The following is a 6,605-nucleotide window of genomic DNA, read 5'->3' as shown; positions in this document are numbered from 1 at the left end:
CACAATGTCATTAGGATGAATGTCTGCTTTTAGATACTGGGCCATAATTTTGCAAGCTGAACAGTACCGGATTGTTAAGCAGATAAAAGTTTCTGGTGGAGCCATTTGTGCAGTATGAAGCAAGAATAAAAGGAACATCTCCAAAATAATTTTAATGAAATAAAGTCCCAAATGGGACTTGAACCCACAATCACTGTCTTAGGAGGCCAGTGCCTTATCTATTAGGCCACGGGGGCTTAGTAACATCTTTCCATGAAACTGATTTTTTCATTAGTATAATCATTAATTGTTGCGATATAGGAAAGCCGTTTATTTGTGTTATTTGCTTTACAAATCCCAGCATGAAATGTGATTGTACTATCCAGCCCTAATAGTGTGGACCCTCATGGTACATTGCAGCAAAACAGATTGATGCAACTCTTTTACCAATAAAGAGGTAGTCTTTTGCATTCCATTTTGTTGACTAACTAAAGTAATGTTTACAGTGCACATGAACCAAAGCAGCTGTGTGTACTGATACCTTAAAAACAGTCATGTTTGTGTTTTTTTTTCTGCCTTCATATCAGGATGTTCAGGTAGCAGATGATAATCATTTACTGATGACATTAGAAAAAAAATTACATTTGCTCCAGGTTAGGCTTGAACCCGCATTGCTCAACAGATACTGTCTTATAAGTACTGCGCACACACCGACTGCGCCACAGGAGCACATGGTCAAAGCGCATTATTTTTAGTTGAGCGATTTTAGCATCGAGTTGACTAAGTAAATTAACTTGGTTTATTAATTTTAAATTAGTTACTTTTTAAATCAACTAAACTACTGCACCCAATACTAAAGTACCTAATAAAAGTAATATTCTAATCATAAGGTATTCAATTATATTATGCATTTGTGTTATAGCCCAGTTTTATGTATCCATAGGTGTATATTGCAATGAATTCATGCCATTGTTGTATAGTTCAATATTATCAAAATTGTAAAATAATTCCTGTTTATTTATCTTAAATAATATTTGCTATAGATATTTGTAACTTTAATGTTGCATAGGGAAAATATACACTATAATACCAAAAAGTGCAGAATCTTTAATTAAAAATAAGTTAAATCTCACTTGTGCTCTATATTTAAAGGTAAACATTGTTTTTTTGGTCTGTAGCACCTAAATTGTCAGTAAAGTCAGTGTCCAAAGAAATATAAAAGGCAGAAAATTAACCTTTTGATAACATGGATGAAAGGACTTCAAGAAACCCATCAGCAATTGCAATAGAAATTGTTATTTTGTAGCCACTCTGATATTAAATTGCAATTAAAACTTAATAGGTATGTTTTGGTATATATGGATTTTCTGCAATACCATTAAGACAGTCACCTGCATTGAAAAAAAGCATAACTTCTAGGATGAGAATGAGCAACAAAGGAACATGCATCCTAGATGGGACTTTAAGCCACTGTCCCAGGTGATAGTAAACTCTTCAGGAAACTAATCCACAATGTCATTAGGATGAATGTCTGCTTTTAGATACTGGGCCATAATTTTGCAAGCTGAACAGTACCGGATTGTTAAGCAGATAAAAGTTTCTGGTGGAGCCATTTGTGCAGTATGAAGCAAGAATAAAAGGAACATCTCCAAAATCATTTTAATGAAATAAATCCTATCACCCAAGATGGGACTTGAACCCACAATCCCTGGCTTAGGAGGCCAGTGCCTTATCCATTAGGCCACTGGGGCTTAGTATCGTCTTTGTGTGAAACTGAGTTTTTCATTAGTATAATCATTAATTGTTGCGATATAGGAAAGCCATTTATTTGTGTTCTTTGCTTTACAAATCCCATCATGAAATGTGATTGTACTAACCAGACCAAATAGTGTGGACCCTCATGTTACATTGCAGCAAAACAGATTGATGCAACTCTTTTACCAATAAATAGGTAGTCTTTTGCATTCCATTTTGTTGACTAACTAAAGTAATGTTTACAGTGCATATGAACCAAAGCAGCTGTGTGTACTGGTACCTTAAAAACAGTCATGTTTGTGTTTTTTTTCTGCCTTCATATCAGGATGTTCAGGTAGCAGATGATAATCAATATCTGATGACATTAGAAAAAAAATTACATTTGCTCCAGGTGAGGCTTGAATTCACAACCTCGGCATTGCTCAACAGACACTGCCTTATAAGTACCGCGCGCTGACCGATAGCGCCACAGGAGCGCATGGTCAAAGTGCATTATTTTTAGTTGAGTGATTTTAGCATCGAGTTGACTAAGTAAATTAACTTGGTTTATTAATTTTAAATTAGTTACTTTTTAAATCCACTAAACTACTGCACCCAATACTAAAGTACCTAATAAAAGTAATATTCTAATCATAAGGTAATCAATTATATTGTGCATTTGTGTTATTGCCCAGTTTTATGTATCCATAGGTGTATATTGCAATGAATTCATGCCATTGTTGTACAGTTCAATATTATCAAAATTGTTAAATAATTCCTGTTTATTTATCTTAAATAATATTTGGTATAGATATATGTAACTTTAATGTTGCATAGGGAAAATATACACTATATTACCAAAAAGTGCAGAATCTTTAAATAAAAATAAGTTAAATCTCACTTCTGCTCTATATTTAAAGGTAAACATTGTTTTTTTGTCTGTAGCACCTAAATTGTCAATAAAGTCAGTGTCCAAAGAAATATAAAAAGCAGAAAATTACCCTTTTGAAGACAAAGATGAAAGAACATCAAGAAACCCATCAGCAATTGCAATAGACATTGTTATTTTGTAGCCACTCTGATATTAAATTGCAATTAAAACTTAATAGGTATGTTTTGGTATATATGGATTTTCTGCAATACCATTAAGACAGTCACCTGCATTGAAAAAAAGCATAACTTCTAGCATGAGAATGAGCAACAAAGGAACATGCATCCTAGATGGGACTTTAAGCCACTGTCCCAGGTGATAGTAAACTTTTCAGGAAACTAATCCACAATGTCATTAGGATAAATGTCTGCTTTTAGATACTGGGCCATAATTTTGCAAGCTGAACAGTACCGGATTGTTAAGCAGATAAAAGTTTCTGGTGGAGCCATTTGTGCAGTATGAAGCAAGAATAAAAGGAACATCTCCAAAATCATTTTAATGAAATAAATCCTATCACCCAAAATGGGACTTGAACCCACAATCCCTGGCTTAGGAGGCCAGTGCCTTATCCATTAGGCCACTGGGGCTTTGTATTGTCTTTGTGTGAAACTGAGTTTTTCATTAGTATAATCATTAATTGTTGCGATATAGGAAAGCCATTTATTTGTGTTCTTTGCTTTACAAATCCCAGCATGAAATGTGATTGTACTAACCATATCAAATAGTGTGGACCCTCATGTTACATTGCAGCAAAACAGATTGATGCAACTCTTTTACCAATAAATAGGTAGTCTTTTGCATTCCATTTTGTTGACTAACTAAAGTAATGTTTACAGTGCATATGAACCAAAGCAGCTGTGTGTACTGGTACCTTAAAAACAGTCATGTTTGTGTTTTTTTTCTGCCTTCATATCAGGATGTTCAGGTAGCAGATGATAATCAATATCTGATGACATTAGAAAAAAAATTACATTTGCTCCAGGTGAGGCTTGAATTCACAACCTCGGCATTGCTCAACAGACACTGCCTTATAAGTACCGCGCGCTGACCGATAGCGCCACAGGAGCGCATGGTCAAAGTGCATTATTTTTAGTTGAGTGATTTTAGCATCGAGTTGACTAAGTAAATTAACTTGGTTTATTAATTTTAAATTAGTTACTTTTTAAATCCACTAAACTACTGCACCCAATACTAAAGTACCTAATAAAAGTAATATTCTAATCATAAGGTAATCAATTATATTGTGCATTTGTGTTATTGCCCAGTTTTATGTATCCATAGGTGTATATTGCAATGAATTCATGCCATTGTTGTACAGTTCAATATTATCAAAATTGTTAAATAATTCCTGTTTATTTATCTTAAATAATATTTGGTATAGATATATGTAACTTTAATGTTGCATAGGGAAAATATACACTATATTACCAAAAAGTGCAGAATCTTTAAATAAAAATAAGTTAAATCTCACTTCTGCTCTATATTTAAAGGTAAACATTGTTTTTTTGTCTGTAGCACCTAAATTGTCAATAAAGTCAGTGTCCAAAGAAATATAAAAAGCAGAAAATTACCCTTTTGAAGACAAAGATGAAAGAACATCAAGAAACCCATCAGCAATTGCAATAGACATTGTTATTTTGTAGCCACTCTGATATTAAATTGCAATTAAAACTTAATAGGTATGTTTTGGTATATATGGATTTTCTGCAATACCATTAAGACAGTCACCTGCATTGAAAAAAAGCATAACTTCTAGCATGAGAATGAGCAACAAAGGAACATGCATCCTAGATGGGACTTTAAGCCACTGTCCCAGGTGATAGTAAACTTTTCAGGAAACTAATCCACAATGTCATTAGGATAAATGTCTGCTTTTAGATACTGGGCCATAATTTTGCAAGCTGAACAGTACCGGATTGTTAAGCAGATAAAAGTTTCTGGTGGAGCCATTTGTGCAGTATGAAGCAAGAATAAAAGGAACATCTCCAAAATCATTTTAATGAAATAAATCCTATCACCCAAGATGGGACTTGAACCCACAATCCCTGGCTTAGGAGGCCAGTGCCTTAACCATTAGGCCACTGGGGCTTAGTTTTGTCTTTGTGTGAAACTGAGTTTTTCATTAGTATAATCATTAATTGTTGCGATATAGGAAAGCCATTTATTTGTGTTCTTTGCTTTACAAATCCCAGCATGAAATGTGATTGTACTAACCATATCAAATAGTGTGGACCCTCATGTTACATTGCAGCAAAACAGATTGATGCAACTCTTTTACCAATAAATAGGTAGTCTTTTGCATTCCATTTTGTTGACTAACTAAAGTAATGTTTACAGTGCATATGAACCAAAGCAGCTGTGTGTACTGGTACCTTAAAAACAGTCATGTTTGTGTTTTTTTTCTGCCTTCATATCAGGATGTTCAGGTAGCAGATGATAATCAATAACTGATGACATTAGAAAAAAAATTACATTTGCTCCAGGTGAGGCTTGAACTCAGAACCTCGGCATTGCTCAACAGACACTGCCTTATAAGTACCGCGCGCTGACCGATAGCGCCACAGGAGCGCATGGTCAAATTGCATTATTTTTAGTTGAGCGATTTTAGCATCGAGTTGACTAAGTAAATTAACTTGGTTTATTAATTTTAAATTAGTTACTTTTTAAATCAACTAAACTACTGCACCCAATACTAAAGTACCTAATAAAAGTAATATTATAATCATAAGGTAATCAATTATATTGTGCATTTGTATTATTGCCCAGTTTTATGTATCCATAGGTGTATATTGCAATGAATTCATGCCATTGTTGTATAGTTCAATATTATCAAAATTGTAAAATAATTCCTGTTTATTTATCTTAAATAATATTTGCTATAGATATTTGTAACTTTAATGTTGCATAGGGAAAATATACACTATAATACCAAAAAGTGCAGAATCTTTAATTAAAAATAAGTTAAATCTCACTTGTGCTCTATATTTAAAGGTAAACATTGTTTTTTTGGTCTGTAGCACCTAAATTGTCAGTAAAGTCAGTGTCCAAAGAAATATAAAAGGCAGAAAATTACCCTTTTGATAACATGGATGAAAGGACTTCAAGAAACCCATCAGCAATTGCAATAGAAATTGTTATTTTGTAGCCACTCTGATATTAAATTGCAATTAAAACTTAATAGGTATGTTTTGGTATATATGGATTTTCTGCAATACCATTAAGACAGTCACCTGCATTGAAAAAAAGCATAACTTCTAGCATGAGAATGAGCAACAAAGGAACATGCATCCTAGATGGGACTTGAAGCCACTGTCCCAGGTGATAGTAAACTTATCTGGAAACTAATCCACAATGTCATTAGGATAAATGTCTGCTTTTAGATACTGGGCCATAATTTTGCAAGCTGAACAGTACCGGATTGTTAAGCAGATAAAAGTTTCTGGTGGAGCCATTTGTGCAGTATGAAGCAAGAATAAAAGGAACATCTCCAAAATTATTTTAATGAAATAAAGTCCCAAATGGGACTTGAACCCACAATCCCTGTCTTAGGAGGGCAGTGCCTTATCTATTAGGCCACTGGGGCTTAGTAACATCTTTCTATGAAACTGATTTTTTTCATTAGTATAATCATTAATTGTTGCGATATAGGAAAGCCGTTTATTTGTGTTATTTGCTTTACAAATCCCAGCATGAAATGTGATTGTACTATCCAGCCCTAATAGTGTGGACCCTCATGGTACATTGCAGCAAAACAGATTGATGCAACTCTTTTACCAATAAAGAGGTAGTCTTTTGCATTCCATTTTGTTGACTAACTAAAGTAATCTTTACAGTGCATATGAACCAAACCAGCTGTGTGTACTGATACCTTAAAAACAGTCATGTTTGTGTTTTTTTTTCTGCCTTCATATCAGGATGTTCAGGTAGCAGATCATAATCATTTACTGATGGCATTAGAAAA

The 6,605-nt window shown here is 33.8% G+C and overlaps 2 non-coding genes across 2 annotated transcripts; both read right to left on the bottom strand.

Annotated features, from left to right (window-relative positions):
- Positions 1 to 1,657: 1,657 nt before the first annotated feature.
- On the bottom strand, positions 1,658 to 1,730 carry TRNAR-CCU (transfer RNA arginine (anticodon CCU)). Its single transcript has one exon. It is a non-coding gene; the product is annotated as a tRNA-Arg (tRNA).
- Positions 1,731 to 4,659: 2,929 nt separating this feature from the next.
- On the bottom strand, positions 4,660 to 4,732 carry TRNAR-CCU (transfer RNA arginine (anticodon CCU)). The gene has a single exon. It is a non-coding gene; the product is annotated as a tRNA-Arg (tRNA).
- Positions 4,733 to 6,605: the final 1,873 nt, after the last annotated feature.

This window comes from Taudactylus pleione, unplaced genomic scaffold (genome assembly GCF_031769625.1).
Source record: "Taudactylus pleione unplaced genomic scaffold, aTauple2 ptg000473l, whole genome shotgun sequence".
In the NCBI taxonomy this organism is placed as follows: domain Eukaryota; kingdom Metazoa; phylum Chordata; class Amphibia; order Anura; family Myobatrachidae; genus Taudactylus; species Taudactylus pleione.
The sequence above is the reverse complement of the archived record's forward strand: the minus strand, read 5'-3'. Positions and strand labels throughout refer to the sequence as shown.